The following is a 26,056-nucleotide window of genomic DNA, read 5'->3' on the forward strand; positions in this document are numbered from 1 at the left end:
TTTATTGTTGTAATTTTTTTATGTATCCAATACTAAACTAATACACATGCTAGACTTTCTAGATACGTCTAGTATGGGTGTTACAAGAGATTTAAAAATTTATACTATCCAAAGTGTTTCAAATGTTTTCCAACCCAAGAAGAATCTCAACCAAAGACATTCAACTTTTAGCCTCTAAATCCACCCTTTGGTATTCAAAAGATTACACACGAAATTGTCATTCTCATGACTTCTATGTCATCTATTTTGTTAGACGCTCCTTGTTCTCTATATTCTTGTGCATATGGAACATTTGAGGAAGGAAATTTTCTGTACATTGGTAGTCCGAACCCATTAGGTATAAATTACTTACATCGTCAAATTTAATGTTAGTGTTCAATTTATATTTGATTAATGTAAAGATTGAGTTACATTAATAATAGTCACCTCTATATTGCTAAATAAATTCTGCATTAATTAATTTGGATTAGTACACAGTAAGGGTGAATCTAACAATTTTTTTGCAACGTATAATACCTTTCCACCCAAAAATACACATATATGAACATTATATCGAAATCAGAAACAAACATTAAATTAGTTTATGTCAAAGGAGAATTCATAAAAAATTCTACCAAGGGATATCATTTTCCAAGGTCTAGTTCTAGTTGTTTTTCAATGTTCTGACAACTTTGCAATAATTTATTTGGCTGTGTATTGTTTGTCCCCCCTTGTTCAAGACTAGCCATCCATGTAAATGCATTACATGCTTCGATAACCTTGACCTCGTCTCTAATTTTGATAGACAAAGAGTCTCCTTTTATAGTAGGTTGCAGAAGTGGATCATTGATGGCACTCAACGAAGGGGAAAGAACTTGAGTAAACGAACATTGTTGATTAGCAGATTTCGTCAAAACTTGTTGGTTGTCAGCCACACAGTGTCAAACCCTTACTCATGTTCCTTGCCTATGCCGTGAAAAACAACCGTGTTCGTGGCTAAACGAATTCGAAAAGGAGAAAAATATTGTTTGTTAGCCTTTGTCACACCACTAGGAATAATGGCATTAGCACAGATGCAATATCACCAATTGATCAAATTAAAACGTATAACCAACAGTTGATGGTCGAAATTGTAGAGCAGAGGTGATGAGGCTACAACCGTTAGGAAAGAAGAGCTGATCGGCACTGTCTAAAAAGCAGGCGAGTGCCGTTGTGTATGTAATGTATAATTTATATTCACTTTCCAATAAGAACAAAAACAAATCTTATTTTAAATGGCTATTCAATAAATTATAGCTAGAACATCGGTGAAAAAATATATATTAAAATAATAAATTTGATTTTGTTTTTTGTATCAAAGTTTAACAGAAAACTAACACATACTACATGCAGAGAATTAACAATAGTAGGTTCAAACCAATGTCTCTTCTATGTTGTACATAAAAAACTTGAGCCTTGGTTTCAAATGAGTGTAGAAACTGAGCCATTATATTTTCCCTTCTACTTCACATGATGTAGAAATTGCAGTCATAGAATAGGTGTCAGTATCTAGCCCTTTAGAAGTTGTTTCCCCTTCGAAGATCTCTCTGGTAACATAAAATGCTGGTCTTCTTGGTAAGGTTGTCGGTGCGTATTTGTTTGTTAACATTGATATAACATCAGACATTGTAGGTCGATTATTTGCATATTGTTCTACGCATAAGAGACCAACATGAATGCACTTTTGCACTTCATCTGGAACAAATGTGTCATTTAATGTTGGATCCATTAACTGTAGATACTCACCATCATTCCATAGCTCCCATGCCTATCAGATATTTAATCAAATTAGAAAGAAGGGATAAATTTTATAAAAGTATATAAACTAAATGAGACAAATTTTACATACATGTCCTATTAGATTTAGTGGGCGATCAACATCATAGAACAAATCCCTTCCATGGCATACTCTGGAGACATGTATCCACTGTAAAAAATCCCTTCCATGGCATACTCTGGAGACATGTATCCACTGTAAAAAAAAAATTACTTATCAACATCAAAAGTATTTTGTTTATGTAATTGTTTTATCTTGGTTTTTCGGGTGTCAAACATTGATTAAGTTTGAACCTTTCTAACCTTTGATATCTCATTTTTTCTTCGGAAGGGAAAAATAAGAAAAACCCTTGAGAATCGAGGTTCGGGAGTTGTTTTCGTTATGGGAAGGTGTTAGGCACCCATAACGACTATAGTATCCTATAGGAACCGTCTTTACTTTCTACGCGTGCGCTTTATTTTTAAATGCTATTTGAAACTGTTATTTACACCTAAGGGTTTGCTAGGTTAAGAATTGGAGGGAGAAGAATGTTTGAATTTTTATTTTATTTGAATTGAAGGAATATTGGTTCCTTGCCTACGTACCCTTTTAAGGGATCAAATCCATCGTAGTTCTCTTCCAAAAATGTTTTTATTTTTGTTGGTTGATTTTAATTTTGAAAAGTGAGATTTTGAAGAATAGAAAGAGGCCTCAAGGGCATGGGAGTTAGAAAATGTGAGGTGGAATTAGTTATTTTGCAAAAGAAGTTTAAGTTTCAAAGTTCCTAGACATACATCTAAGAAAAGAAAAGGGGAAATACAATGGGATTTTGATCCCAAGGTTTATTTGGAAAATGATTTGAGTGAAGTTGTTTATATTTTTTTTGGAAAAAGGATTTTTGCCTAAGTTTCAAAGTTCCTAGACATACATCTAAGCATACATTCCCTAAACATACATCTAAGGTATGCATACCCTAAACATACATCTAAAGTATCTATGTGATGTGTGTGCATGTGTCGGTGCTTGTGTCGGTGTACATCATTAGAGTCCATTGTCCTTTACATCATGCCCTAGTTTACATTCTATGGTCTTGCAAGAATTTAAAATTGCATGAAGTAAAATACAAAATTCCTAGGTCTTTACATTCTAAGTCTTGGCATGAGAATTAAAGTGCAAGAAATTAAAGTGCAAGAAGTAAGAGATGAAAATATGATGTGAAATGCTATGGAAATGAGACATGAAAACAAAAAAGGTTAGTAGCATAAGTGAAATAGAAACAACATACTAAAAGCATAGTAAAGTAAATGTAACTTGAAAATGAGGTAACAAGAGAAATTAACTAAAGGTGATAAGAGAGACTTGACATTTTAATACCATTCTATGGTATGGTTAAAGGCCTAAATCCTCATGATATTGGAGAAGTTTTGAGTGACTTAGTTCAAGGGAAAAAACATGAGAATTAAGGTCATTAACCATACCAAAGATCATAAGGATTGCAAGTTCTTTATACACCTTATTTCACAAGATAGTTTCACATTATTCACCAACATAAAGTTCACACAAAAAATATACCAAGACAGCAAGCATGCACCAAACCGAAAGGAAAATTCATTTCAAAAAAAAATACATGTCCAAAGCCACAATTATGTATCAAATTCAAGATCCAAAATCGCTTCAAAATTACACAAAGTATTACAAGAAAAAGTGAGCCAAAAGCACCAAAATGTTACACCTATTCCTGAAGTAAATTTTGGCATGAAACCACATCCCAAAAGACAGGCTTCAAGTGCCAAAATTACCATGAGCGAAAGTTCACAAAAACTTAGAAGCCTTTTTAATAAAATTCGCACAAAATTAAACAAAAGCATTAGATCAAATTGTAAAATATTTTCCACATATTTTTCACAGTCTTTTAACATGCAAGAAATCATAAAACACTAAGGAAAAGTTAAAGAACGTATAGAAAATTATTTGGGGCTTTCATCATGAAAATCTAACACAACAGGGGGTATGAACAACGAAATCGACAAGAAACACACAGGGAAAGGGGGTGTGATTAGCAATATACATACAGGAACAGGTTTGGGCCTAGAGAGATGAAGGATTGGGTCGGTTCAGTCCAACCGGATTGGATGAGACCCGACCCATCAGATACATCATATAAGCTGTTGAACCGGTTCTTGGAACCATTTTCCAATTTCTTTCTCTCTCTAAACTCGCACATGTCTCTCTCTCTCTTTAGCCTTCTCTGCAATTCGTCTTCTCCGGCGAGAAGTGAGATTCCGGTGACGGAAACGGCTCCGGTGCGGTGGCCGGAGCTTCAACATCTTTTTTCTTCGAAAATTTTCACACCGTTTCACACGGAATTTCACTCTCGTCACAGATCCGAACTCAGATTTTCGAAAACAAGTTTAAAACAGCATAAATCGTGATTTTCATTTCTGGATCGCAAGAGTTTCAAAGAGAGAAAAGTCGTAAGAATCGTTAAACAAGAACAGAGGACGTGATGAAGATTTACCAGTATTTTAGATCGGAGAAGCAACCTTTAGATTTCACGTCCTCTTATTCTTGCTCACGGTTTGAATTTGTCACAATTTCCTTCGATCCTTGCGAATCGATCCTTCTTGCTCGCTGTTGTTACGTTCTTCTCTTTCTGGATCGATGAATTTGGTTCGGATTTTACAAGATTTGAGCTTGAATGCTTGAATCTTGACCTGTTGATGTTGAACGGTGATGAATTCGAGCTTGTTTTTGATGATTTTCGGTTTTGAGTTTGTGACAGTGTTGTGATGCGTGGCTATGGTGATGATTCTGGAATTTCTGGGATTTTGTTATGAGGTTGAAGATGAATGTTCATGATGAATATTCATGAACATTCATGATTTTTGGCTTTTTGATCCTGAAATTGCAGAGAGAGAAAGTGGTTATTGTTTCTGGTGTGATTTTTGCAGAATGAATTATCCATCGCCACATGGTGATGAGGTGGCCCTTTATAGCTGATGCAGTGTGCACTCTAGACAAATCAGGCACTGCCATGTGGACACAAGCTTGTAACAAACTTCTGGACAAATCTGCAAAAAAACTGAAATAAAAGGACTAAAGTGCAAAATAACAAGAAGGACTAAAATGTAATTAAAATAAAATTGGTAAAAAATGTAATTTGAAAATAACGTAAAGTGAAACGATTAAAAATAACAAAACGGACTAAAATGAACCAACTACTAAATGAGGTACTTTAAAGTAACCTCTCTCTGTCAAAATTTCGTGTGAAATGACCAAAATGCCCCTAGGGACTAAAATGACTCAAAATGACTCGAATGCAATTTTTAAAATGGTTTTTAACAGGGAATTAAAGCAAGAGTTTATCCAAACCAATTGAAAAGACTCAGAGACAAATTTTTTTAGAGATTAAACAGAGTTTTAACACTGGAAATGACTAAAATGCCCCTAGGGGCCAAACTGACTCAAAATGACTCAAATGCAATTTTTGAAATGGACTTTAACATGGAATTAAAGCAAAAATTTACAAACCAATTGAAAAGACTCAAACAATTTTCAAGAATTAAAATGAGTTTGAATGCAGGAAATGACTAAAATACCCTTTTTCATGGATTTTGCAGATAATATTGAAATAAAATGCAGAGAAATATGCAATTGATCAGAGACAAATTCAAATGATTTGAAATGCAAGAAAAATGTCTTTGGATGACTTGAAATACAAGAAAACATAGACAAATACACAGTTGAAAAGATTGTTAAAGCTAAATTGGGAGAGAAAGCAGAGTAAAATGTCAGTATAAACAATAGCAAATTGGCAATTCTTCAAGAGTGATAGACATGTATCAAAGATGAAAGAAAATTTTGAACAAATATTTTTAGGTCCAAAATTAGGGTATAACAGTAATCATCAATAAAGTTTAGAACACTCACTATGTCCCAACAATCCTGTTGGTATTTACTACCGATTCTTGTTGTGTGAACATTCTCGCCAGGCCAAAATCAGAAATTTTTGGATTCATATTCTCATCAAGAAGTATGTTGCTAGCTTTCAAGTCTCTATGAATGATTTTGAGTCTTGAGTACTTATGAAGATAGAGTAATCCTTGAGCAATTCCTTCTATTATGTTGAAACGCTGCTTCCAATCTAGACATTTCCTTCTTGTAGAATCTTCCCAATGAGTTACATAAAACATGATATTTAAATGGTTACTTTCATGTTTGGATAACATGTCATATTAGTGAAACTTCTAGAATATTTACTGAAATATTTTAGTTGGCTAAAGCAAAGTTTTGTGGCTGCATAATAATGATCACATTTTTAAGGAGCAATGATGATATTTTGCCCCAAACTTCCGAGACACCATAGATCGAACACGCTGTAAAATCCGAGGTGAGAGAAAATAACTTAAAAATGTGAATTGTATATGTTGGTCTCGGATGTTAAAACGTGTGTCAACAAAACATTTATCTATTTGAATTTGTCCTAAAAAACATCACATACAAATATATAGCCCAACACATTCTCACCAAATATATAGAAATCCAAGCTTTTGTTTGGCATGTATTCATATATTAGAATCCTTTCTTCTTGATGACTGCAACAACCAAGTAGTTGGACAAGATTTGTGTGCTGAAGTTCACATATCAATGCCAATTCATTTTTGAATTCCACAATTCCTTGTCCAGATGTTTTTGAAAGTCTTTTTACAGCAATTTCCTGCCCTGTTGGCAACATTCCCTGAAGTGGTAAAACAAAAATCACCAATCTTAATTACAATGGTAAAGTCACCTTATAAACGGGTAGTTTGTTTGGAACATGAAGGTGATACCATTATTATGATAGTAATTTAAATCTTAATTACAATGGTAAAATCACCTTATAAACAGGTCCATAACCTCTATTAGAAATGGTGGTTGGGCCTAACACAACCCCACAAAACCGGCTTGTGAGGTGAGGATTGCCCCCACTTATAAACAAATTGTCAGGCCAACTCCTAACCGATGTGGGACTCTTAACACACCCCCTCACGCTTAGGATTACACATCTGAAGCGTGAACATAAATGACGGGTGGCCCGATAACGGAAACCTGATAACAGGTGGCCCAAAGAATCGTGAAGAGGCTCTGATACCATGTTAAAAATCATGGAATCATAGGGAGAGAAGTCATAGATGTAAGCAAGATAGCAAGCATAAGAGTACTCATGAGGGAGATACTCAAAGAAACTCATTAGAGAATGAATAGATTTGATAAAAGATGTGAATGTGTACAATGGTGTTCCTATATATAGAGATTAGTTTGAGCAACTAACTCTAACTAACTTCTAACCAAGCTACTAACTCTAGTTTAGTTATCAACTAACTATAGTTGATTACTAACTCTAGTTTAACTACCTTAACTAACTCCATATAACTTCCAACTATTTTAACAACCTCCCTGCCCTAACTTGTTTTCAAGGGAAAAGCTCATAGTTGCTTCCAAAATTGATGTATAGTTAAAAACTTTTATATCATGTCCCTTGAAGTCATCTTCAAGATCTTTGACATCAAAGGATTCATGGCAAGCTGCCAAATCTTGCATTTCATTCTCCTCTCTTTTACTTTTCTTATCTACATAAAAAAAAAAAAAGATATGAGTATAGAAATCAAAGGTATTGAATTTAGTAAATATGTACTAAACTATATTTGAAGTATCCAAGTACCTTTACGCGCATATTTTTGTTTCATTTTGACGACACATAAAAGGAGTAGACATAATATGAGTATAGCAGCTGCTATTACAACACCTATCAATATCCGCATGTTTTTACCTGCATTGACTATACACAATAAATTTTTTTGAACTTACAAGATGAACTCAACAATGATAATTGGAAACCTCTTTTTTTTTTTTTTTGTCATGATTCAAGAATAAAACTCTCATATATGTTATTTTGATGATATTTTTTCTATTGTCGAAGCTTCTAATGATAAATCAGGTGTTTTCTTCTCCAATAATGTGATCCTAGATAAGGGTGGGTAAAAAGAACCACAAATTGAACAACTGAATGAACCAAATCGAAATTAAGCGAAACATTTTAGTGGTTCGCGAACCGAACCGGTAATTAAATAACGGTTATTGAACCACAACCGAACCATTTTGAACCAAAATGAAATGTTTTAAACCGAAGCAAACCATTAGCAAAGCACAAACTTCATATTTTAATAATGATGTTTTATTTTCCCTTTTATCATGCATTATCATTGGAATTTGTTGATGTTGTTATTGATATTCCAAAATGGAAAACTAGTAAAACCACAATAAATTAATAACTATTGTGTTTTAATTCTTAAAAAGGTTTAGTAAATTTGATTATAGTTTAAATATAATTAATTAAAAGTCTTAATACCTTTTTGAGAGGATAAAAATTATTAATACAATTTATGAAATAGGACAAAAAACAATTCGGATCGCTAAAGCATAAGAAAATGCATTTTGGTTCAAAATATTGATTTAGATGTAGCTTGATGCAGTTTGTAGAAAACCAAACGATTAACTGAACCATAACTTTGGTTAGGTTCCTTACAAACCTCAAACAGTTTGGTTCAGTTTTTTTGAACCATTGGAACGGTTTGGTTTGGTTTGGTTTTCTTCAAAGCCAAACCAAGCCCACCCCTAATCCAATGAGATGCTAATATACTTAGTTCCACTCTATGCATCTTGTCCTTCAAATTCAAGGCACTTATCTTGGGCTCACATGCTTTACCAAAGGATATCTCATCTCATCGATATTATGATTTCATTTCTGATCGATGGAAGAAAACACACATTGGTTTGAAAGCCTCTTTATCCCTATTAGGATATTTAAACCTTGCTCGATTCACCCTCGTGGGTATTCCAGACACCGTTAGTAATGCATAATGAAGAAGATAAGGAAAAGAATGATAGAAAAACAAATAGCTTACACCACAAGAAACAAACTTAGAGACCAATTTAGACATTTATTCTTGTCTCTTTTGTTATTTAGTTACATAACTTATGTCACCATTTTATAAATACTCTTGTACTCCTTTGTTCATCAATAAGATTTTTCCCTCTTTTATTCATTTCATAATATAGTATCAGTTTCTTTTCTCTCTCATGATAGGAGTTTGTTACGATTCAGTTAGCTTCTGCCATTGATACTTGTTCACCAAGCTTTTTCATCTTCTCGTTTTTCTTGATTTTGTGAAAAATCTGTTTGATTCTTCTTCGATTTTTCTTGTTTTCAATCTCAATTCTGCATTGAGACTCTTCTTTCTGTTCTTTCTCCTGTTCTCAAGCATCGTTCTTTTGTGTTATCGTCCTTTACTCTGTTTTTCACCGTTGCTCTTGTTCTTGCAATTTCTTCACTATGCCTACTCGTCAAGCTCCACCGATTGTTCAACAACCAAACAATGATTCTCCCTTCTATGATCATCCTAGTGAAGGACCTAATTATGTGACTGTTACACCTCTTCTCACTGGTTCCAACTACCTCGCATGACATCGTTTAGTGAAGCGTGCTCTAGGTGCTAAGAACAAGCTTGCATTTGTTGATGGATCTGTTCCAATTCCTCCTATGGATGACTTGAATCGCAGTGCTTGGTAACATTGCAATTTGATTCATTCTTGGAGCTTGAACTCTGTTTCTCCTCAGATTGCTCAAACAATCATTTTTCATGAGTACGCCATTCATGTTTGGATTGAGATGCAAGAACGATTTTCTATGGTTGATAGAGTTCAAATTGCTACTTTACGTTCTGCTATTGAATCAAGGTAACAAATTTGTGCTTGACTATTTCAATGAGATGAAATATCTTTGGGAATAACTTAATTCTCATCGCCCTATGCATGTGTGTACTTGTCCTTACCCTTGTCATTGTGAATCTGTGAAAGCTGCATGCAATTTCAGATTAGAGGATCAAGTTATTCAGTTTCTTACTGAATTGAATGGTAGTTTTGGGGTTGTGAAAACTTAGGTTTTTCTTATGGTTCCTTTTCCTTCCATTAACAAGGTTTTATTCTCTTGTGATTCAAGAAGAAAGCAATAACATTGTTATTACTGCTCCTTCTTCCATTGAATATTCCAACATTTTGGTTAATGCTTCTGAAGCAAGAAAACCCTTTGGACGTGGAAAACATTCATCTTGCTTATCTCAATTCAAGAACAATTCTAGATATTCCACCTTTTGCCACAAAAGTAATCACACAGTTGATTATTGCTATAAAAAAATGGTTATCCCAATTCTAATAAGGGAAATGTTTCTTCTAATGTAGTGAATTCTGACATTGCTTTTGAATCTCATGTTGCTACTAAGGGTTCTTATGCTATTTCACAAACTAGTTTGACTCAAGAGCAGTATGTTCATCTTGTATCCTTGCTTTAACAATCATATATTTGCTTCCCTCAACATCTTCCACCAACCCTGCTAGCACCAATCATGTTGTTTACCTACCTTCCTCCATGACTTCTTCTTCAGGTATAAGCACAGTTATCTCTCGTTCATTGAATGTTCAGTCTCAAAAGTGGCTTATTGATTCAGGTGCTAATGATGAGCACATTTATTCTTCTTTACAATTACCTCATTCATATGCAAAATTAAACCTATAAATGTCACTTTACCTAATGGTTCTTCCATTATTGTTCATTATGTTGGTACTGCTATATTTTCACCTACTTTTCACATCACCAATGTCTTATATTCACCTCATTTTAAGGTCAATCTTATTTCTGTTTCTAAGCTTTGCAAGCTTATGGCTTACCATATCAATTTTGTGGCTGTTGAACATATTATACTGGATGTGAAATCACAGAAAATCATTGGTTTCAGTTATCTTTGTGATGACCTTTATAGATTGAGACTTGCTTCCCCCTACACCAAGTTCTTAGACTTTTTCTGCTTCTACTTTAGCTAGTACTTGTAATAAATTTCCAAATATGTCTTGTAATTCAATTTCTTGTAGTCAAAATTCTCATATTCCTTCCAATGCTATCTGACACTTTAGATCAAGACATATGTCTAATCAAAGATTGTCTTAAATGCATCACTTGTACCCCAATATTCATGATGATAATAAATCCATGTGTCACATCTATCATTTCGCTAACCAAAGAAAGCTACCATATTCTTTGAGTACCGTTATTGCTTCTTCTAAGTCTGAATTTTGCATTTTGATATTAAGGGTCCCAAAGCTAAAACTTCTATTCATGGTCAAAGAGATTTTCTCACCATTGTTGATGATTATAGTAGATCCTTATTCCCTTTACTTACTTAATGACACATGCTTACTTGGTTCCAAACCAGTTTCCACTCCTTCTGATCCTTCCATCAAATTGCACAATGATTCTTCACCTCTTTTCTCAGATATTCTAGCTTATAGAAGGTTAGTTGGCAAATTACTCTATTTGAACACAACAAGAACTAACATCACCTACATCACACAACAATTGAGTCAATTCTTAAGCAACCTTACTCAAACTCATCACAATGCAGCTATGAGAGTTTTGAGATATCTTAAATGGTGTCATGGCAGGGGTTTATTCTTTCCTAGACAATTTTCTTTACAAGCCAAAGGCTACACTGATGCTGACTGGGCAGGTTGTAAAGATACAAGAAGATCTATCTCTGGCCAATGCTTATTTCTTGGTCAATCACTTATTTCATGGAGAACAAAGAAGCAGCTTACAGTTTCTAGATCTTCTTCAGAACTTGAGTATAGAACACTTGCATATGCTACTAGTGAATTGCAATGAATAATTTACCTTATCAGAGATTTAGTGGTCCAATGTACTAAAGCACTAGTTCTTTATTGTGACAATCAAAGTGATGTATACATTTCTTCTAATCCAGTCTTTCGCATGAACGTACCAAGCACCTTGAGAATGACTGTCACATAGTCAGAGAGAAATTACAAGCTACATTATTCAAGCTATTGCCCATCTCCTCCAAAGACCAAGTTGCAGACTTCTTTACCAAGTCACTGCTTCCACAGCTTTTCAATCTTCTTCTATCCAAGTTGGGGATGTTAGATATCTACCAACCTTCAACTTGTGGGGGGATATTGCACAATGAAGAAGATAAGGAAAAGAATGATTGCAAAATAGATAGATTACACCACAAGAAACAAACTTAGAGGACCATTTAGACATTTTACTCTTATCTCTTTTGTTCTAGTTATAGTTAGTTACATAGCTTATGTTACCATTGTATAAATACTACTGTACTCCTTTATTCATCAATAAGATTTTTCCCTCTTTTGTTCATTTCATAATAGTTAGTTACAAGCTTAGAGCGAAATGCCACAATCTGATTTTCTATCCGGATATGGATTATGTTAGTAATCTTGATAGTGTTATGTGTTATTTAATACTACCTCCGTCCCTAATTATAAGACCCTTTTGAGATTTTTTTTTTGTCCCTTTTTATAAGACCCCTTTGCTATTTCCAACTACATTAATTATTTCTTTACATATATGCCCCTATTTAATATACATCTTTTTCTTAAATCAACAATAAATAACATGTTGAAAACATAAACCAACCCTCTCTCTTAAAGGATAAAATTGTAAAAACAATAGTAATTACAAACATATTTAATACAAATATCCACTATCTTAATTCCCGTTATTTTTTCAAAAGGGCCCTATAATTAGGGACGGAGGTAGTATACATTATTTTTGAATTGAACTTTTTATTATATTTTATACATATCAATTAATGACAATAATACTATCGTCAAAAAAATTAATGACAATAATACATTTTACAAACAACTCACTTGTGTGACGCACGGGTGCGCGATCTTGTTATTAATAAATACTCCCTCCGTCCCTTAATGTAGCCACCCATTGCCTTTTTCACATTTCTTAAGAAAAATTGTCAGTGTAATTAATGTGTCTGTTTTGTGTGTTAATATTACCAAATTGTCATTTGTTTGTATGTGTATTAAATTTGACTTTACATATTTTAAGACAAATTAATAGTATTAATTAGGGGCATGTTTAGGAAAAAAATAATAAATGCATCTAGTAATTTGAAAAGGAGTTTACATTTAGGGACAAATATAAAATCAAATGGGTGGTTATATATAGGGACGGAGGGAGTAAATAAAAATATATTGGACTTACCATGGTGATTTAGTGTTGGCTTTACCATGACGTTATAGATATTTGAATACTCCAAATCAACAACTTGTGTAGAATTCGATGAATAAAATATACATCCAGTCCCATTACGATAAAATTCTTGGAACCCATCGCAGTCACAGTTTCTCCAACAACTGATCTTACAATCACTGTAACCATAACCCACATTGTCTTCGATGGTTGCACTGTCGGTGTTGGGTCTGCCTGTCATTTTTTTAAACATCTCACCAGGTTCCCTGCAAGTTGGTATATCCTCCCATTTTTGGCACCCTCCATCGCTATTATATCCATAACACATATCTGCATTAGCAATCTCTCCTTCACTACTCGTTAACATCCCCGTTGAGAACAAATCCCGCCCTGGGAACATCTTATAATTCTGATCTTTGATTTCGAAAGTGAAGGAGTCTTCATCCTTGTTAGAGACAATAATGTATTGATACACACGTTGAACTTTCGCTGGAATGTTCTTGAATAATCCATTGCTATTAAGTTTTCCGCTTTTCCAATACACTTTGCCGCGTTGCTTGATGTTCAATTCACCTTCCTTTGGTTCCCATTCAACACTAAATCCACCTGAATTCGGTAGCGAAGGAGCCAACCATGAAACCAATGACCAATTATGTCCGGTTTTTCGGTTAACACCTAACTTCATTGTTGGGATCAAAGTGGTTGTGGGATAATCAAAACTCTGCCATAATATACTCTTTGTCCCATTGGGGTGAAATTGTCGAAGCACAAAGTTACCTGTGTCTAATATAGTGGCCAGGGGCGGACCTGAGCAGGGCAGGGTGTGGCAATAGCCACACCAGCTCAGGCCCAATTTTTTTTCTTCTTATAGGTAGCCCAGCCCAGTATTTTTTCTTTGATAGTATCAGCAAAGTATAACATCGTTTTCCTTTTTCTCCCCTATCAACAGAAACGCGTTTCCTTCCTCAGAAGTGAATCACAATTCACGAACAGACTAGTAAACCCAACAACAACAACAAAATGCGATTCATCCCATCTCCTCTCCTCTCTCAGCCGGTCATGATCATCTCATCTCCTCTCCATTCTTAGCCTGTCAGCCCATGCCCATCTCCTCTCTTCTTCTCTCTCAGGTCAGTTTTGAAATTGATTATAGTAGTGAGAGTAATTGAATCATGATATATAAATTGAAATTGAATTAAGATAGTAGGAGTGGCAGTGATAGCAGTACTGAAATTGAATTTGATTTTAACTTTTAGGTTTTGGTCTGGTTACTAAAATTGATATAGGTTGTTTGGAATTGGAGTTGAACTTGAATTAGGTTGTATTATTGAGATAATGAGAGTTGAACTTTGAGGTATATTAATTTGGATTTTGGACTCCCTGTTGTCTAAGAATCAATAGGTTGTTGCAGTCAAGAAATAGCCCTGTTGGATAGATCAATCAACTCAGATTTTGTAATTGTATATTATATCCAATTTAATAAAGACACAACGTGAGCTATATGATTTTGGTTAGCGGTGCTGATTTCTTGGCCTGGCTAGAGAGGCTTTATACTGATTTTGGTTGTGAAAACGAACAAGAACGCTACCTTTGATTTGGTGTACAAGCTTGAGAAGTTAGCTCTGATTTTGCCAGTGTCAACTGCAAGTGTTTAACGTGTTTTCTCAGCTATGAAATATGTGAAGAGTCAACTAAGTAACAAGGGGGTAAGGGGTGATCAATGGTTAAATGATCGTCTTGTAAACATATATAGAAAGAGATGTTCTTAAAACAATTAATAATATGTAATTTTAGCTCATTTTCAACAAATGGAAAATAGAGCATTTGCTTTGTAATTTGGATGTTACAACCTCTTTTTTAATATAGCTTCTTATTAAAAAAATTATTATTTAATCATTTGACAAAAAAATATAGCCCCACTGATATTGGAAGTCCAGGTCCGCCCCTGATAGTGGCCAAAGTGTTTTTGGGTTGAGGTGAAGAGTAAATGATTATTGGTTTCCTATTCTGTGATTCTATTTTGAGCATACATACCAGAATAATCTAGTGATAGAACTGCTGAATTTAAGTCAATGGAATGATTTCTATCATACATCCACACTACTGAGCCATAATCCGCATTAACACCAATGACCAAGTGAGCATCTTCGCTATCTAATGTTCGATTGAAATATAGACAATACTTGCCTTGTTTAGAACATAGCTTCGATTTGGAATTCAATGTATCACCTGGCTTCAAACTATCACTTGTTGCTTTAACAAGAATACTAGAAGTAGTACCCCACCAAAACTATCCTTTGTTTCTTTATTTGAAAGCTTATCATGATTCATGAATATTGTTTCGAAAACAAGAGAAATATACTTACCAAACCTGAAGGAGAATAATTTAAACTCTTACAATCTGCACTTCCTAACTTTGTATACAAAATTTTATACAAGTTATTTTGGGCCCTTATCAGAGTTAATTCTGGTTCACACGATTAGTCACAAACCTTTACCTTTATTTTTCCACTACAAAATGTTGCACTAAAGTATGTTTCTCGGCAACTTTATCTTAATGGCAAAGGAAAGATCGATTTATTTTGATACAATAATAATTAGGAATTTTTTTTTTTAAAGAGTGATTAGGAAAATGTTAACCAGTACCATCTGGTAAGGGTATTTGTTAAAAAATCAAATAGAGTAAAATTATCTTCAAACATCAACGTCTTAAAAAGGGTGAACAATGATCTTTTTAAAACAAAATTATATTTTCTTTGTTTCTTTCACAAGTGTCTTAGAGACAATGGTTAGCATAACCCTAATAATTAAGGGTGACTAATGTAAAGCTAATAACGTTTCCCATTCACAAGGGGCCTAAGTAATGATTTTTTTTAAACAGAACTAATGAAATTAAATAATGTGGTGTATAAATAATGAAAAGACTTTGGCTTTTTTTGTTCATAAAAGGATACATTTTTTAAGGAGATGTCATCTGATCTTTTATTCTGGCTATCATCTATTGTTATTTCGTCTCATTCAAATAAAGCATCATTTATCATCTTATTTTTTCTAGGTTGGTTTTCTTCTAGTTTCAACCTTGTTGGCTGTTACCCCTCTTATTTTATATATAATATAATCTTTTATTAACAAGTTTTATATATTATCTTTGCCATTCAAAAAGTAGAAAAAATTAGAGATGTATTCTTTTTTAGAAAAAAAAATATTTAAAATTATTAAAACTTTCCGTAACTAAAAAATATTGTCATTCGTAATGAAAATACCTAATTACGAAAAATATATAAATTCAGAAATTTGTTTACAATTTTTAAGTTTAGTCACCTATAAATTATTTTTCAAATATTTAGGTACCTACAAAATAATTCCACGTTTTATGTATTATCTTTACTATTCGAAAAATCTAATAAAAAATTAAAGTTGTATTCTTTTCTAGACAAAAGAATACTTAAAAAAATAAAATCAGTAACTTATCATATTATTTAAAAATAAAATCAGTAACTTGTCATATTATTTAATTTTCAATACGTTTGTCTATACACTTTTTTTGATACAACTTTTGTCTATATTACTACTAAACTAAAATTGTTAGTTTACCGCAAAAAAATGTTACTAAATTAAGTTTAAAAAGAGGCCAACAGTATGACCAGAGATGTTATCAACTTTCCATCACTCATCCTTCAATTATTGTGTTAAAGTAGAGTGATATTTTTCCTTGCTTTAAAAAAGTAGTTTGGGGAAAACTACTCTTGTGGAACATTTTATTGTGGAAAATAAAAATGTTTTATTAGATTGTGTGGAACATGAAAATCTGATAAGAGCCAATTAATTAGTTTGAAATTTGTATCCCAAAAAAATTGGAGTCCAAAGATGTGCAATGCATTGTAGAAATCAAATTAATTGGGTATATACTTTTTTCGAGCTTAATTTTCTGTTGTTTTTGCAACTCAACAACAATTCATCTATTGTGCAGCGCCTTGCACGTCACATATCAAATTATAAAGTAATAAGTTATCGCCTTCACATAGATTGTTATTTTTGACTCGGAAAATAAACAAAATTTAATTAGAAACAATAAATTTGAGGGATTTGCAAAGTGGTTATTTCCATGAATATTGCTGACCTGATGTTAATCATGATGTTGGAGATGTAAGCAAAGGACGTGTTTTGCCCAACATTTAGAACTTTTTGACTTTGGACCATCCCTTCTAGATGAGCTGTGGAAATTTTAAACAATTGTTCTCCATTTCATCCAGTTTAACAATGTCCTCTTCCTCATCTTGGTATTCCTAGGAATTAGGGTAGAACTCGGACCATTCTTGAGGATATTTATTCCTTTGATGTTCGAGATAAGATGCCATGTACTTTCTTTGTTCTTGATGACCCCAAACATTTTGGAAAGCATGTATCACTTCCATGACCTTGTGCGAAGAAGTGTCCAAATAAGTCATTTGATGAGAGTTGAGCCATCTCTCTTGCATCTAACTTCTTTGAAATTGTTTCAAGCTGAATGTTCATAAATTTGTTTCTTGCTAGCAAGGCATCGTATGAATTTAATTCAATCATACATTTCTTTTTCAAGACCAGCACGTAGCATAATATAAACTAGGGAAATGCTAAAGAGTGCCCTTGGGGTATTGGTTAAGAAGATAAAACTAGAAACGTTGTATTGGGAAGTGGTAAAAAGTGAAGAATTTAACTGTTTAAAATTCAAAACATTGTTGAATTCAAGGTAAATATACTACTTTTGATTTCTTTAACCATTGCCCTGAGGGCACTGGTTAGCAAGACCCAACTAGAACAAGAAACCTTTCAGTAGCACCGCACAAGAAGAATGAGTAGTAATTTTTTATATTTTTGGGTTTTGGAATATATAAAAAAAATAAAACAAACTAAAAAAAAAACTAATTGTGAGCCGTCACCAAAATCACCCCTCTAACTCGTTTTCTATTTCTCTTTTATTGAAATAAGTGATTTTCACATTTATTTCGTTTTATTGTGATTCCGTCGTCTTCGTGCGACGTTGGTTGTTCGTTGTCTTTGTGCGACGTTGTTTGTTTTTCTTGTTTCCCTCAGGTATTTGATTGCTTCAGATTGTCAGATCAGCTTCGATTCAGTGCAGATCCAATCAATGACTTTGGCGTCATCCACATTGCAGATCCGGAAACATGGTTATTCCGGAGATTTAAATATAGTCATATGTGTAGGCATTTGTACTTTGCCGTTTTATGCTATTAACATGGATGTTGTGAGCCTGTTCAAAGATTCATCCTTTTTGTTTTTAGCGAATTTGCAGATCTTCGATGTACTCTTTCAATTTGAATGAATGAATATATTTTATTTTGTCAAAAAAAAAACTAACTAAATCTAATATAAACTAAATAATATCCTTAAAACTATAAACAATTAAAACAAAATAAATCTTTTTGGTATTTTCGAAATAAGATAACAAAAAAATAAAAACTAACCTAATATAAAGTAAAACAAATCAAACATAAGAATAAGGAAACAAATCTAACTTAAATAAAAGGAAAATAAAAACTAACATAATAATATCCCTAAAAAAACTAATATAATAAAAATAAAATAAATTTTATCTAGAGGAGGGATTCATTGACTCCAAGAATAAATGTAAAGAGTTACTCCAAATCTTAACCTTTAATTTTATTCTTAATTAATGGATGTGATTAATTACTACTAATCTCTACCATAAGGTTTTCCTACTCCTTCTTCCTGAACAACTCAGCCATTTTTTTGTTTCGGCAATCTCAAAAAACTAAAAAACCTGCAAATATATTTTATGCTAACATTATCTCAACAAGAAGGCATTGAATAAACCATGTCATTCAGTGACACCTACTAACTTAAATAATAATTTATCCACACAGATGAACGTGGCTTTAGAAGAATCATGTAATTAGGTGCCACCTTCGTGACATATTCAATTGAATTGAAGTAAAATTCTACTTGGGTTTTGAGTCTCCATAGCTATGAAAATAAAAATTCTCATTCAATTTATACCATATTGCGTTCTTCCTCTGATAGGAAAACTTGATTCAATTTACATCATACTCATGGATTCAATAAAAAAAAAAAAATCTTGTTGAGATAAATGTTATGTTAATGGTCAAGATTTGGAGTAATTATTTACACTTACTCTTGGAGTCAATGGATCTCTTCTCTTTTATCTAACCTAAAACAATTAAATAAAAACTAACCTAATCTAAAAAGATTTAATATCTCAAAACAATAATCAAATCTATTCTTATGGTCGATCATCCTTGAAACCCTTCGAGTGCAACCTTATTGTCCAAAAACTTTCAAAATTATTCTTGTGTTTTGATCATCTAGTCTAAACTTGTTTGATTCAATATCAAACTTAACCTTTTGGTACTCTGTTCGATATTTGAGATATGATTAAATAACAATATTCTTGTGTTTTGATCATCTTGTCTAACCTTGTTTGATTCAATATCAAACATAACCTTTTGGTACTCTGTTCAATATTTGATGGATTACAAACTTATGGATGGATGTTTGTGCAATTAGCATTCTGATTGATGCAATTCTTGCAATAGGTGCATATGTATCAAAATAAGCAAGGTCTTCTTTTTGTGTTGCTTTTTCAACTGGTCTAGCCTTGAATTTATCAATGGTACCATCCACTTTCATTTTCCTTTTAAAGATCCATTTACAACCTATTGGTTTGGATCCGAGTGTGAGATCTACCACTTTTCAAGTTTTATTACCCATAATTGAATCCATTTCTTCTTGGATAACTTCTTTATGAAAGGATGAATCATGTGTAACGCCCACTTTGATAGTGTCTAGAATAATCAAAAGTGCGTTAATTTTTACAATACGAAATTGTCATCAAGACAAGGGTTCAAACAACCACAACAACCAAAGTCTTATGATACATTATTCCACATAGTGATTTGTCGTACAAGTCTATATATACAACCATTACAACAACATCTATAATTATACATAGGCATCAACTACTTCAACACCAAGTTGAATTCCTTGCAAGCATAATCAATCCAGAGCCTTTTCTTTACCTTTACCACGTGAAACCTGAGAACCTGAACAGAAAGGAGAGGGATGAGACATAATGCCTTAGAGGGTTCTATCTAACCCCAGCTATAACCTCGGGGAACACCTATGGTTACCACGTGTCTACAATACAACCTGACGGTTGATTATACGTGTGTGGTCTTGTTTGCATAGACGGTAGTGCATGCTAGTTCCGTCTTGGATTTCTTCAAAACTTGTTATAGGCTTACTATCTCTATGTGTGACATCGCAGTTAAGGGAAAGGCCTAAGACCGCTATGCCAAGATACACTCTAAGTATCGAGGTCCATACATATGTCACATTACTAAGTCGAATGATTAGGGGAAAACCTAAGATCGTCATCGACAAAATTATCCTTAACCATTCTAGTCATAGGCTTGAACGTATCTAACGTCGTCTCATAACCAAAAATAATTAAGTTAGGAGTTAGCATTGAACAATAACAATATCTGAATTCATTTTACGGAAAGCCCCGGGGTGGAGTAAACCCGAGCGCAAATCCTACCTAACCGATGGAAACCTATCTAAGGTAAACCAACGGAATTCCCTAAGCGACGCGTGGGTCCCTTACAGCTAATCCCGTTTCACCTAATGGAAACCTCTTGAGACTAACCTAGTGTGATCGCAAGAGACACGACACTTATGTGTTGTTAAAACATTCTTAGTGAAAAGATATCTAATCGAATCACGGTCTATCATACTTCGTCTGTATGATGATGTTTTTTTCTCAACAAACTATGCCAAGTCTCTATGTTTCTTCCCTTAATGAAATATTACTTACCTCATCACCTTCAAGTGAATCTCACATAAGTCGTTCTAGATAATTATGTTATGATTGCCATGATTTTTAATTCAAGAATCGTTTCTTGTTATGAGCATTGCCTAGATGTTGTTTTGGGGTTATAAATTGTAAAACGTTGAAAGAAAAGCATCGAAATGCACCACCGACCCTACAATGAGCCAACAGCCAAAAAGCATGCTGGCCAAAACTGAGACCTGCGCTATTAGCGACCCTGGGGTGCAGCTCTTGCTGAAGAATTTTGCTATTAGCGAAATTTTCGCTAATAGCGAGTTTCTTCGGGTCTGAGGTGCCCAATCTGTAATTTTTGACCCAAAACACATCCTAATGGTTCCTGCAATGCACCAGAACATCCAGTAACATACTAAAGCAATAAATAACATATTCCATGGCAATTTTAACGCATAATCATCACGAATTAGCTTTAGGGTACCATAAACACAACTAGCAAAATTAACACAATACATAACTTCCACACTAAGAAAGCTCAAACCAAAGGAAGGTTTTCTATCTAAGAACTCACCTTGCCCAAAAGAAATAAAGTTCAAGTGTTTCAAAGCTCAAACCAAAACCCTAGATAGATAAAGATCAAAGGAGAAAGCTTGCTTCAAGAATCCTTAGTTGTTTTCTATCAAGAACAACTTATTCCTTTCCAAGATGCTTGCCTCAAGGAATTAACACAAAGAGGGAATGGTTTGGAAGAAGATTGGGGGAAAAATTTTAGAGACGGAAGAGAGCGATGTTGGTGCCAAAACCTAGAGAGAGAAAGCTCAAGAAAGAATGAATATTTTGGGACCTTTTGTCCTTAAATACCCCTAAAGCTCAAATTCCAAATTCGCCCCTAATCTCAGACGCGCGCATTCTATGGTTAACTGGTATTATTCACAACATAAATGAATGGGGTACTACATCTTGAGACTTTATAGCATTTTCATATGTTACCGAATCACTCTCAAGGTTAAAGCAAATTGGTCCATTACTATTTATGAATTTACCTGTTCATTCTACAAGAAACATGATGAAATCAGATCCAAAATCTTTCTCTTTCCGGATCCTCTTACTTCTTCTAAGTTCTTAATCATCCAATGCATCTACATTAGATTCATTGTTTTCTAAATTTTGTACATTAGCATGAACAATATCCTTTGGATAAGAAATTGAGTTAAATTTTTCTTCTTGAAAAATTGCATATCATGACTCAATTACTGTATTAACAAAATACGAGTCATTCGATTCAATAACCAATAATTTGTATGCTTTGCTATTTTCAGTATAGCCTTAGAATACACATTCAATTCATCTTTCACCCAACTTCTTTCTTTTTGGTTCAGGAACTTTCACAATTTCTCTATAACTCCAAACTTTTAAATAATTAAGATTTGGCTTCCTTTGTTTCATTTGGGGTTATTTTGTTCCTTTTGTTTGGAACCCTATTACGGATGTAACATGTTAATAGCATTGCTTCAACCCAATATCCTTTAGATAATCTAGAATAGGACAACATGACATTAACAATTTCTACCAAAGTCTTATTCTTCCTTTCTGCTATTCCATTTTGTTGTGAGGAGTAAGGTGCAGTAACTTGATGCACAATACCAGTAAATTCAAAATAACTCAGATGATAAAATTCTTCTCCCCAATCGCTTCTAAAGCATTTAATGGAAGTTTCATGTTGAAGTTCTACTTGTGTTTTAAACATTTTGAATTTATCTAAGACTTTATCTTTTCTTTTATATCGTTCACCACGATCATGGATGAGAATGTGAGTGTTCATCTCTCCCAAAAAATTTCAGCCATTAATTAGCCATAAATAAGTTATAAATTGAACCTAAAGAGTGTTTTATATAACTTGATTGTTGGGAAGAGGCTGCTGCACTTAAAATCTGAAAAGTTTAATGTTTATGCACGTAAAACTCAAAGAGTATGGGGTTGCCACACACCAATAATTCCCCCACCAATAATTCTGTATTGGATGCAATAGGAATGACCAGCAAATCCCCTTCAGGATAATATGAGTTCATTGATGTGTATTGTGTAACACCCCGTTTTCCCAACATGTAAAATAATACATAAAGATCAGAGTATTCAACTTAAAACAGGATGTCACACTTCTTACATAAATTTCAAATAGGATAAAATCACTATTTATTCAAACAGCACCTGTCAATATTTCAATTACTTTGCAGCGGAAAATAAAACATCTTAATTAATTCATCATAATGGCCCTATGTCATCAACATCATTCAACTTATTAAAATCCAAATCAAAGGTTCTTCAACATAATTCATAATCAAACATAGTTCTTGACAAATAACATAGTTCATGATAAAATAACATCATTCATGGAAAATACGTATGGAAACAAGCAATATCCCCATCCCGTTATGTATCAGAGCAACCTAAGATGACACGGCGGAGACTACTCAATACTGCAACTATTCTTGGTCACCTTAGATTGATTAGCAGCAAGGTCTACATAATTCTCCTTCTCTGACTCTTCTCTTCTCTTCTCTTCTCTCTAAACCTTGTTTTCTCCAAATCCTTGTTTTTGCATATATTAATCTTTCAACCTAATATCTCCTCTATTTCTATTACTAATTACTCTTCTTAAATCTGATTAGGCCCAATAGCTCTCTTATATTTCAGCCCCCAAATCTACTTATTCTAATAATTATATTTCTCCACTAAATATATTCTTCCACTAAATATATTCTCCCGCTAAATATATTCTTCCACTAAATATATTCTCATAAATAATAAAATAAAGCCACTCAATAAAATATCAACATATCACATAATTAAATAAATCATATAAATCGACTTTATCTCAAGAAAAATAATTAAATAACAAAGAGGGAGTTACATATTGCACAATCACACCTAGCGTATCTTTTAACAGTATTTTACATATTTATGGTTTCAACAATTCACTCATGCATTAGAGAATTGATGGATGATTTAGAGTAAGAGAATGAGGGAGAATTATGTTGTTAATGTAACAATTCGTGTCCAAACTGATGTCCAAATGCCAAGCATTTACAGTGCATTATATGACCCTTCACATTAGAGAAAGCACCATTTTGCCAAAGGTTGTGATCATATATATTAAATATTTGACTTGAATCCATGTTATGGTTCATTATCTATCAGTAAATAATAATGTTCCAATATATATAAATGATTCCCATGAAGAGTTACAACTTTTGGTTCTAAAGTGATTCCATTATTTTGGAAATCACCAACAGATCATAGTAGACGAGGTATGTAAAATAAAGACATGCAAGTAAATGACTTAAAAGTAAATGTCTTGAAATGGAAAGAACAAAAAAATGAAAGACAAGAAAGTAAAGAAATGCAAGTAAAGAACAATAGCTTAAGAAAAAATGTAGGAATTGATTTCAACCTTGGGGTAAGTTGATGTCTTTTGCCTAAGTAAATTTGCTAGTTTCAAGTGTTTGTAACAGTTATAGACAATACATTAATTTCTAGTTAGAAGGCATAAACCAGCAAATTTCAAGTGTTTGGAACAGTTATTGTAATATCCCGCTTATTAATGATACGATGTTTTACCTGATAACGTTAATATGCGCGCGTTTAAGGTTAAGGGTAGTTTTGTAATTGCACGCCAAGGGGAGTATATAAGGACTTTAAGTCCAATATCAGTTATAACGAACTTGTTGAAAATTCTAGAAACTTTTAACTTGGGCGTTACAATTTGGGTCATTAAGAGTACAATCCGTGTAGATGTTTTCTTTGAGTCTAGGATGCTCAACAATGCAACAAACTAGAATGTTGTCACAACACAAGAGGAGGGAAAAGCAAATCAAACACAATATTTGATCATCTCAAGTTCTCAACAAGTATTTTCTCTTTCACAATGTTGTCAGAAACTCACCATGTCCCCACTATCCTGTTGGTATTTGCTTCGGTTTCTTGTTTTGTAAACATTCTTGCCACACCAAAATCTGAAATTTTAGGGTTCATATTTTCATCTAGGAGAATGTTACTATCCTTCAAATATCTGTGAGTCTTGAGTATATGTGAAGATATAGTAATCCTTGAGCAATTTCTTCTATTATGTTAAAGCGTTTGTTCCAATTTACCAACTTTCTTCTGGTGGAATCTTCTTAAGATAAAAGAAAGAAAATGCCATCAGAAAAGTATTATAATAAATATTAAACAACCATTATTTATTAGATATTCAACATAGTTAAAATTACTATTATCTTTTAGCTTTCTACATAACAAAACTTATATTACTATTATCTTTTAGCTCTCTAGATAACAAAACTTATATTCAACATAGTTAAAATTACTCATATCCTCAGCTCTCTAGAATTCCCTGTATTGAATATTATATCATTGTTAAAATACCGATGACTGAATAATCTCAACTATTTCATCGTGCAATTATTTTATCTCTGCAAAACAAAAAAGGGTCACCTTAAAAATAGGTCCAAAGCCACCCTGTTCTAACTTGTTTTCAGGAGAAAAGCCATTGGTAGCCATAATTATTGATGAATAGCTAAACACTTTTAAGTCACCTTTGCTGGTTAAATTGCCTTCTAGATCATCGCCATGAGAGTATTGCCTAGAACCTTCAAGATCTTGAATCTCAATATGAATTCTCATTCGTTCCTTCTCTGTTTATATAAAGGTGAAAAATGAAATATTAAGGTTTACTGTTATATAATAGTATTAAAAATATGGTGAGAACTGTGAAATAACATATACTCTTTCTTTTTCCTTTCTCTCGTGTAAGCCGTCACAAAAACTCTAGTTTCTTCTCCTTCATCCACCAAAGAGGGGTGATTTAGGGTCAATTTTTGACCCAAAATCACCCCTCTAACTCGTTTTTCTATTTCCCTTTTATTGAAATAAGTGAGTTTCACATCTATTTCGTTTTATTTTGTGATTTCGTCGTCTTCGTGCGACGTTGGTTGTTCGTCGTCTTTGTGCGACGTTGTTTGTTTTTCTTGTTTCTCTCAGGTATTTGATCGCTTCAGATTGTCAGATCAGCTTCGATCCAGTGCAGATCCAATCAATGACTTTTGCGTCATCCACGTTGCAGATCCGAAAACATGGTTATTTCGGAGATTTAAATATAGTCATATGTGTAGGCATTTGTACTTTGTCGTTTTATGCTATTAACATGGATGTTGTGAGCCTGTTCACAGATTCATCCTTTTTGTTTTTAGCGAATTTTCAATTTGAATGAATGAATATCTTTTATTTTGTCAAAAAAAAAAAAATAGTATTAAAAATATTTTCTAAGAATGGAAAGACCAATAAT

General features: G+C 33.3%; 1 long non-coding RNA gene and 1 pseudogene across 2 annotated transcripts; one reads left to right on the forward strand and one right to left on the reverse strand.

Annotated features, from left to right (window-relative positions):
- Positions 1 to 1,283: 1,283 nt before the first annotated feature.
- On the reverse strand, positions 1,284 to 15,214 carry LOC146898960 (G-type lectin S-receptor-like serine/threonine-protein kinase CES101; annotated as a pseudogene). Its single transcript, XR_015024111.1, has 9 exons — positions 14,834 to 15,214; positions 12,903 to 13,673; positions 7,476 to 7,583; positions 7,207 to 7,383; positions 6,651 to 6,670; positions 6,302 to 6,512; positions 5,705 to 5,942; positions 1,868 to 1,990; positions 1,284 to 1,786 (listed from the first exon to the last, which is right to left on the reverse strand). The product of XR_015024111.1 is annotated as a G-type lectin S-receptor-like serine/threonine-protein kinase CES101 (transcript).
- On the forward strand, positions 13,904 to 14,725 carry LOC146898961 (uncharacterized). The gene is made up of 2 exons (XR_015024113.1): positions 13,904 to 14,020; positions 14,292 to 14,725. It is a non-coding gene; the product is annotated as an uncharacterized LOC146898961 (long non-coding RNA).
- Positions 15,215 to 26,056: the final 10,842 nt, after the last annotated feature.

Source organism: Medicago sativa, chromosome 8, assembly GCF_051527215.1.
Source record: "Medicago sativa cultivar Bolivia chromosome 8, Bolivia_mono, whole genome shotgun sequence".
NCBI lineage: Eukaryota > Viridiplantae > Streptophyta > Magnoliopsida > Fabales > Fabaceae > Medicago > Medicago sativa.